This window comes from Dipodomys merriami, unplaced genomic scaffold (assembly GCF_024711535.1).
Source record: "Dipodomys merriami isolate MVZ:Mamm:240054 unplaced genomic scaffold, mDipMer1.0.p SCAF_748, whole genome shotgun sequence".
In the NCBI taxonomy this organism is placed as follows: domain Eukaryota; kingdom Metazoa; phylum Chordata; class Mammalia; order Rodentia; family Heteromyidae; genus Dipodomys; species Dipodomys merriami.
In genome coordinates, this window is record NW_027206344.1 from 282,327 (window position 1) to 290,812 (window position 8,486).

At 35.0% G+C, this 8,486-nt stretch overlaps 1 non-coding gene across 1 annotated transcript; it reads right to left on the reverse strand.

The window, feature by feature from the left end:
* Positions 1–7,924: 7,924 nt before the first annotated feature.
* Positions 7,925–8,031, reverse strand: LOC138818376 (U6 spliceosomal RNA). Its single transcript, XR_011369084.1, has one exon. It is a non-coding gene; the product is annotated as a U6 spliceosomal RNA (small nuclear RNA).
* Positions 8,032–8,486: the final 455 nt, after the last annotated feature.

The window sequence follows — 8,486 nt, forward strand, 5'->3', positions numbered from 1 at the left end:
GAATGAATGAAATTGCCCCATTTGTAAGGAAATGAAATCATTTGGAAACATAATAATTCAAACAAGCCAGACCCAAAGAATCATAGGCTACATATTTTGACTCATTTGGAAAAACTAGTATATGTCTAGGATATTCCCAATAGCTCAATAGCAATATGCATATCACCATAAAATGATGCTTATCGAAATGAGCTCCAAGAAATGGATACAAGATGATTGTATAGTGAACTGTTTTTAGTTATTTCTATTTAGTTTTTACCCTTTGGTTTATTCCCTGTAGTTACTGTTTTTGATTTCTGTACCCTTTGTCTTATACATAAGTTAATCTGATTTGGGGAAGGGAAGGGAAATCACAGAAATGGTCGACAAAGATTAACTAAAGCAACAGTGATATTCACTAGACGCTATGTTAGAAATAAGCTTTACAATTTTGTGGGAGTGCGATGTCAGGGTTGGGGGAAGCACGAAAAAATAAGGAAGGGGTAACACTGTTAAAAATGTACTCATTACTTATGTAACTGTAACCCATCTCTCTGTATATCACCTTCATAATAAAAAAACAAAACAAAAAGAGAACTCATCCAAATACAGAAAATCAGAGACAAAAATGAGACAACACAACAGATATAAGCAAAATTGAGAAGTTATAAGAGAGTACTTTGAAAATCTTACGTCAATCACCTGGAGAATCTTGGAGAAATTGATGCTTTCCTATACTGGATCTGAAGCAAGAAGTAACACATAAGAAGAAATGAAAATGAAATGTTAGTAAACCACTTCGCATTCCAGAAAAATCTAGGCCTCAATGAATTTACCATGAAATTAAGGCCTGCAAAGAACTTACAATACACAGATGTAACTCTTCAATGGATAGAAAGGGAAATGGAATTATCAAACATATTCATTCTATGAAGCTAGAATTAGACTCTTCCTCAAATCACATAGGGACTCACCAAAGAAAGAGAACTATGAACCCAACTCTTTGATAAGCAATTATGCAGAACTTCTTAATAAAATTCTCACCAACTAATTTCAGCAACTAACAAAAAATAATATTGTATGATCAAATAGGATTCACCCTAGGATACAATTGGATTGAATATTCTTGTCAATAATCATAATACAAACCATCAGCAGAAGCAGGGACAAGAAACACATGATCGTCTATAGGGATGTAGTAATAGCTTTTAACAAGCTCCAATACCCCTTTATGATTAAAAGGTCTGAGAAGCTAGGAATGCATGGAACATTCCTCAATATAATACACACACACACTCACACACATACACATATATGACTCACACACACACATATATATATATATATATATATATATATATATATATATGAAACACATATCACACACACACACACACACACACACACATATATGACAGAGATAATTAGCATTTACCTAACCGTGGAAGCACGGAGACATTAACATCAGGAATGAGACAAGGATGTCCACTCTCTGCACTACTCTTCAATATGGTAGTGGACTTTCTAGCAAGAGCAATAGGCAAGAGAAAAACATAAAGGGGATCCAAATAGGGCAGAAGTAAAACTATCCCTTTTTTACAGATGAAATGTTCCTGTATTTAAAGGAATCTATAGCTTCCTCCTCCAAGTTACTAAAGGTGACACTAGCCTTCAGCAAAGCATCAGGGTATAAAACCACAAGAGTCAGTAGTTTTTCTGTGTTACCAACAATGGGAAGATCCAGGCTGAAATCCAAAAAACAACCTCATATGTATTAGTTTCAAAATCAAATCAAATCTAAACTAAACAAAACAACAACAGGAATTAATTAATTTAATTAAAAATGTGAAGGACCTCTACTGTGAAAACTTTAAAAATCTAAAAAGGGAAATTGAAGGAGACTCAAGGAAATGGAAAATCTTTTAATGCTCCTGGTTGGAAGAATTTACTTGAAGAAACTGCAATACTGCCCCCAAACAATTGACAATGCAATACTCATCAAAATCCCAACTATATACTTCAATACAATAAAGAAAGCAATCCAAATTTAATACGGAATTAAAAAATTACAGATGAAACAGAAGGCTTAGAAATGAACTCATGGGCCTATAGTGGTCTTACACACACACACAGAGAGAGAGAGAGAGAGAGAGAGAGAGAGAGAGAGAGAGAGAGAGAGAGAGAGAGAGAGAGAGAGAGAGAGAGAGAGAGAGAGAGAGAGAGAGAGAGAGAGAGAGAGAGAGAGAGAGAGAGAGAGAGAGAGAGAGAGAGAGAGAGAGAGAGAGAGAGAGAGAGAGAGAGAGAGAGAGAGAGAGAGAGAGAGAGAGAGGAATTCTATTCACCCATCAGAAAGGATGACTTTTCACCAGTCTTAAGGAAAATGCAAGGCTTGGTAAAATTATACTAAGAGCAAAAAGAACGGAATGCAGACTCAGAGCAATATAAGTTTCATGGATTCATTCATTTATGGTAGCTAGAAGGTGCCTACAAATCTACAAATAAACAAGACTGATTCTATCTCGTCCCAGTTAGAATGGCCATTATCAAGAAAGCTAACAATAGCAAATGTTGACATGGATGTAGCCAATTGGGAACTCTATTACACTGTTGGTGGGAAATTACACTTGTTCATCCACTGTGGAATGCAATACAGAGTTTCCTGAAAAGACTAAATATAGATCTCCCTTAAGACCCAGTAATTCCCCTCATCGGCAGTAATTCAATAAATAACAAACAATCTCACATGAAAGCTACCTGCATAACACAGGCCCAGAGTTCAAGGACTTGCAAAACGTTACCACTGCTGTTATTTGTTTCTTCAAATATGAACTTTTGACATGAGAAACCAAATCATTCTATTTGCAGTAGCTAGGATAGGACTTAAATGTTGTGGGTGATAAAAAGGCTTCTTTGTTGAATGTTAGGAAAAGAGGTAGGCAGTCCAAGAAAAGGGAGATTTTTTTGTTGTTAGTCTGAAGGGCTTGAAGTCTGGGCTTGGGCACTGTCCCTGAGCTCTTCAACTCAAGGTGAGTTCTCTACCTCTTGAGCCACAGTGCAACTTCTGGTTTTCCTGTGGTTAAATGGAGATATGAGTCTCAGGGACTTTCCTGCCCAGGGGGCTTTGAACCACAGTCCTCAGCTTCCTGAGTAGCTAGGATTACAGTTGTGAGCCACTGGCACCAGGATAAAAATGGGGGAATTTTAGAAAAGAAAATCCACCTCTTCACCTGTGTCTAAACCTCAGATATCACTATTAGAACACTTCATCCTCAACTCATTTCATCAGATATTTGTAAAGTTTCTCTTTCCCTTTATGTAGGAATACTGCAGTCAATATCAACTCAGCTGTGGGACTGGATCAATTGTATGTTAATTGCTAGCACCTAAATCAAGAACTGTTACATCAAAACAAATGAACCCCTCAGTTGGAATAATTGTTTTCTCTTTTTATTACAAATCTGTGCTTTATTAATTCCTAATGTGATACTGGACCTCCTAACAGACTGATGATATTTTCTTTCTCTTCAGCAATTGTCCTTCTCCCACATGTGGTCAAATATTTAAGATTTCAAAGATTTCCATTGATAATTCATTAATTTGACCTCTAAGATAATGTGCATTTCTGGAATTTGGTCTGCTGTCTTGTTCTTACATGCACAGGCTTTCTATGATTTATTTGTTCTACAAGCAATTCTACTTTCCAATCTTCGTGTGATCCATTTTAGTCCCTCTCATCAGGCTTTCTGACCCTCTCTCTGGAGTCTCATTTGAGTCTGTCTCATAAAAATATATTATCAACTAAATGACTCTCAACTTCTGTTTCTGGCCTGACTGCATGTAGTCTGTGATAGCAGCCCTGACTGGCTGTGCTTACTGGAGTGTTTTTTGTTTTGTTTTGTTTTGTTTTGTTTTTAGAAGTCTAGGATCACTATTGAAGGTAATAGCTTTTCTGAGCCTTTGTGATCCCCTGGCTTAGAGTCAATGGGTTTTTCTCCTAAAGATACAATGAACAGGTGACTAAATTCCTGTTTAAATTGTCTCAAAATGAGGCAATCTGGCATCCTTGCAAAGCCATAAAAAATCCTCTATAACCAATTACAGAAATGTTATATCAAGATGGCTTGTTAAGATGACTGTTCATTGGAAATGTTCATCTCCAAGTCACCACCATACAACTGATCACATTCCTGGGAGCAGACTTTTGGAAGAAAGGTTCCCCTTCCTTCCTTATCTTATTATAGATCAAACCATAATATTCTGCAGTTGTGGTCAGCCTGGAGCACTTTTTCCCAAGAATATTCTGTAGTGTAAAAGAGGACCAACTATCAAAATAAAGGTGAAAATACTTGTCTACTACAGAATGATTTATTGTGCTTATATCTATTGTTATTTTAACAAAAAATCTATTGTTATTTTCATTACTTCAAACACATGGATAATTTATATTGGGATTAGACAAGTGGCAAAGGATTAATAGAATAAAGATTCCATTTACTTTCATATATCCAATATAATACACTTAACCCCTTATGAAAAATTAAATCCAACTGTAGAAACAATGTCAAAAATATAAAATAAGCCTTAATATGAATAATCTGGCACACATAAACCATCATCTACTCAGAAATGCAGTCTCTCTATAGATATTTATTTGGTGCAGAAAAATAATTAATGTATATGACTTTTATATATCATCTGAAATACTCCTCGTGTATATAATTGTATATAATTTTATAGACGTTAGCTAGACAGGAATTTAACGTGCATGTAGAAATCAAATTTCCACAGTTTATGCTAGATGAGAGGAGTCATACTCTCTTGTACTGTGTGGTGTGAATTTTACCACAGTGCTGAACCCTTCCACTTAATACCAAAAGTCATTTGCAATAATTTATTATTTGATGTTAAGATGAGTGCTAATTGTAGAATACACTTAGAATTATTACATTAATTCACAGAATTAAAAAGTAATGATATATTATTTGTTTAAATTCCAATGCTTCTCAATTATACAATTCATGAACTATATTATTAAAATTAGATTCACTTTCTTCTTTTCTATAGCTGCTAAAAGTAAAATTATATATTAAGGATTCAACATTAAGAAATCAATAATAAGTAACTTATTAAAATGATATAGTACTAAACTGTGATTTGAATTACAGTTCTAACAAATTGTGATGTAAACAACTGTTAATAGAATTATAGTTAATATTTTTAAACTTACCAGCTTGTTATTTGTTTCCTAATTGTGTCATTTGTTATTTTTGGTCCAAGTTGTGTCTTCATCTTTATTGTTTAGTTTTCTATTTTATCTCTATTGGTTTGCTGATTAGTTACTGACATGAGGCTGAAAATCTGTATGCTAGTTAATTACTTCCTATGTTAAAGTAAAATTTCTGCTCTCCACATCTGTTCTACTCTTAGTATAGTATTTTCCCCAGTCCCATATCCTGTATTGCTGCTCTCATGTATTTTATTTTAGTTTATTTTTATTGTGAAAATACCGTACAGAGGGATTACAATTACATGGGCAAGATAATGAATAAATTTCTTATCAAGCATTGTTGCCTCCTCCTTTGTTTCCCCTTCTCATCCATTCTTTATTTTATTTTGTTTATTTAAATTTTACTGTCAAGGTAATGTACAGAGGTATTATAGTTACCTAAATAAGGTAATGAATTTATTTCTTTTCTAATTTGTTATCCCTTCCCCCATTTTTCTCCTTCTTCCCTCCCAACAGCCCCTCCAAGATTATTTCCAACATATTGTCTTCTCCCCCTTGTCCTTTGTCTCACCATTTTTCCCTTTCCCTAACCTAGTTCATATCAACATATTTACAATAACCAGGGTTATTCAAAATCAAATACAGTGACTAAATATTAAATATTAATCAAATGTTAATCAAAACCAAATACAGCGACTACAGGGGATAAACTATAGGTGGGGAAAACACAAAAGGATAAAAAGAAATCATGCAGTACATTAAGAACAACAACAACAAAAAACATGTCTTGGAGTTCATTTCACTTGGAATCATCTTATACGGTCATATGTACATAGCTAGAGGGCTATTCTGCTCATCTACTAAGATTATCCTTGATGTACACAATAATGCTCCTTTATTACCCAGTAATCTCACTTCTGGGCATTTAACCAGGTGGCCACAAGCAATGCCACAGTAAAGCTACCAGCACAATTATGTTTATCACAGTATTGTTTACCATAGATAAGATATGGAATCAATCTAGAGGCCCCTCAGTAGATGAATGGATCAAGAAAATCACACACACACACACACACACACACACACACACACACACACACACACACACACACACACACGGAATACTATGCTTTCATCAGAAAGAATGATACCACCTCATTTGTAAGGAAATGGAAGTTCTTGGAAAAAAATTATATTAAGTAAGCCAGACTTAAAAAAATATAGGTCCCAGAGTTTCCCTTATTTGTAATAGTTTACACCAAGGATAATCTCATGTATTTTAATTTGACATTTTGTCCTATGTTGAGCATACAAAATTATTGCTGTATTGTTTGTTATTATTTCTGCAAACAGGCAGGTATATTTAAAGAATTATGTTTCTCTTATCCATTACTGGAGGAAGAACACCCAAAAGAGCAACCCCTATAAGGAATAACAACTCCTACTTATTTAGCTTCATTCCTATGTAAGACCAGTGTTGTCCCCTGTATCCTCATGTTGTAAATTACAAATCTATAGCGGTTCATCCTGTATCTACTATTTTCTACATTATGACCTAAATGCCCTAGCAATTCTACTTTAAAAAATTCTCTCTTAATGTTTGAGGTGTGTGTGTGTGTGTGTGTGTGTGTGTGTGTGTGTGTGTGTGTGTGTGTGTGTGTGTGTGTGTGTTTACAAAAATCAGAAGACAACATTTTTCCTCATTTAGAATACATCATTCAGGTCATTATAGGTTGTGGATAATGGGAGAAGTCTCGTTTTAAGGATGAAACATAAAAATATATTTGTGCATGCACCACAGTTTATTATCTTGGCTTTTGTGAATAATGTGAATAACAATGAAATACAGATATATATATACAAGTTACTCAGAGAGAAATAATCACATGATTGGTAGATCAGATGATATTTCAACTTTGGATTTCTTTAGAAAACTGCATACTATTTTCTACAAGGAGAATACTAACCTGTATTTTGACCAAGAGTGTAGAAAGTTTCCCTTTCTCCACACTCTCATCAGCCAACATTATTACCTTTTGAGTTTTTTAAAAGGGCAGGTTTTTACTGTGTGCAGGACCCAAGATGACCTCAGACCCAAATCCTTTTACGCCTACCTCCTAAACGCTTCGAATTACAAGCCTTTACCACCACACCTGGTTCTTTTGATTTTTTTTGATGAGGGTTATAATAGTTATGAAGTAGTATCATAGTAATTTTGAATTGCATTTCTCTAATGACTTCTGTTTACAAAGCATTAAGCCATCATAGAAGTGGTATTAAACACAACTTTGTAAACCCACTGGCAATTTTCTTTGGGCCTGGCTGACTTCACTTAATATAATTTTTTACAAGTCTTTTCATTTCGTAACAAATGGGGCAATGTCATTCTTTCTGATGGAGGCATAGAATTCCATTGTGTATATATACCACATATTCTTGATCCATTCATCTAGAAGGGACATCTAAGTTGGTTCCATATCTTAGCTATCATAAATAATGCTGCAATAAACATAGTTGTGATAGTAGTTTTAGTATGGTCTTGTTTGTGGTCATTTAGGTAAATCCCCAAAAGTGGGATTGCTGGGTCAAAGGGGAGCTTTATGGGGAATCTTTTGAGGAACCTCCATAATGCTTTCCAAAGTGGTTGAACACGTTTATCTTCCCACCAACAATGCTGTATGGTTCCCTTGTGGCCACATCCCCTCCAGCTTCTGTTGTAAAAATCTGGAACACTCCACGAATTTGCATGTCATCCTTGTGCAGGTGCCATGCTAATCTTCTCTGTATCGTTCCAATGTTAGTGTATGTGATGCTGAATTGAGCACAGAATATTTTTTATATCTAAAGTGCAATTGATTTTTTTAAACTGCACAATTGAAAAAAAAGGAAGTTCAAAAGAATTGTCGAGAAATTTTACAACCATATATTTCTTTTTTTCTTTTTTTTATTTTTATTTTTATTTTCTGTGAACATACTGTACAGAGGGGTTACAATTACATGGGCAAGATAATGAGTACATTTCTTATCAAGCATTGCAGCCTCTTCCTTTGTTTACTCTTCACAACTCTTCCCAGCCTCCTCCCCCGGCTCCTCCTCCCCCCCCCCCCCACCAAAGTTGTAAAGTTCGTTTTCGACATGACAACTTGTACTTCTCATTGTTGCAACAGGTCCACCTGTATCCTTAAACGACTTCCTTTTCCCCATCTCCTCCACAGATTATACCGACATCAAATATAGTGAAAGCAGGGGTTATACTGTGGGGGAGGGACATACAAAGCAA